Source organism: Centropristis striata, chromosome 17 (genome assembly GCF_030273125.1).
Source record: "Centropristis striata isolate RG_2023a ecotype Rhode Island chromosome 17, C.striata_1.0, whole genome shotgun sequence".
NCBI lineage: Eukaryota > Metazoa > Chordata > Actinopteri > Perciformes > Serranidae > Centropristis > Centropristis striata.
Genome location: NC_081533.1, coordinates 12,371,585 through 12,371,864, shown reverse-complemented (window position 1 = coordinate 12,371,864; position 280 = coordinate 12,371,585).

The window sequence follows — 280 nt, the reverse complement described above, 5'->3', positions numbered from 1 at the left end:
TTGTTTTTGAAATGTATGTAATTTCCACTGTCACGACACTTGTAAGCCTTGGAAGAAGGTCTCTCCTATGTTTATCTTCCCAAGGAAAACTTCAATTGTACTAAACTGTTTTGGAGCTTTTCCTTGTCCATTGGAGAGGTGTCATAATATGCTTCTTGTTATATATATATATATATATACATGAACATATATGTACACTACTGCGCAAGGGTTGTAGGCTAGTGTGGAAAAAATGCTGTCAAATAAGAATACTTTTAAAAATAGAATTGATGATTTTTTT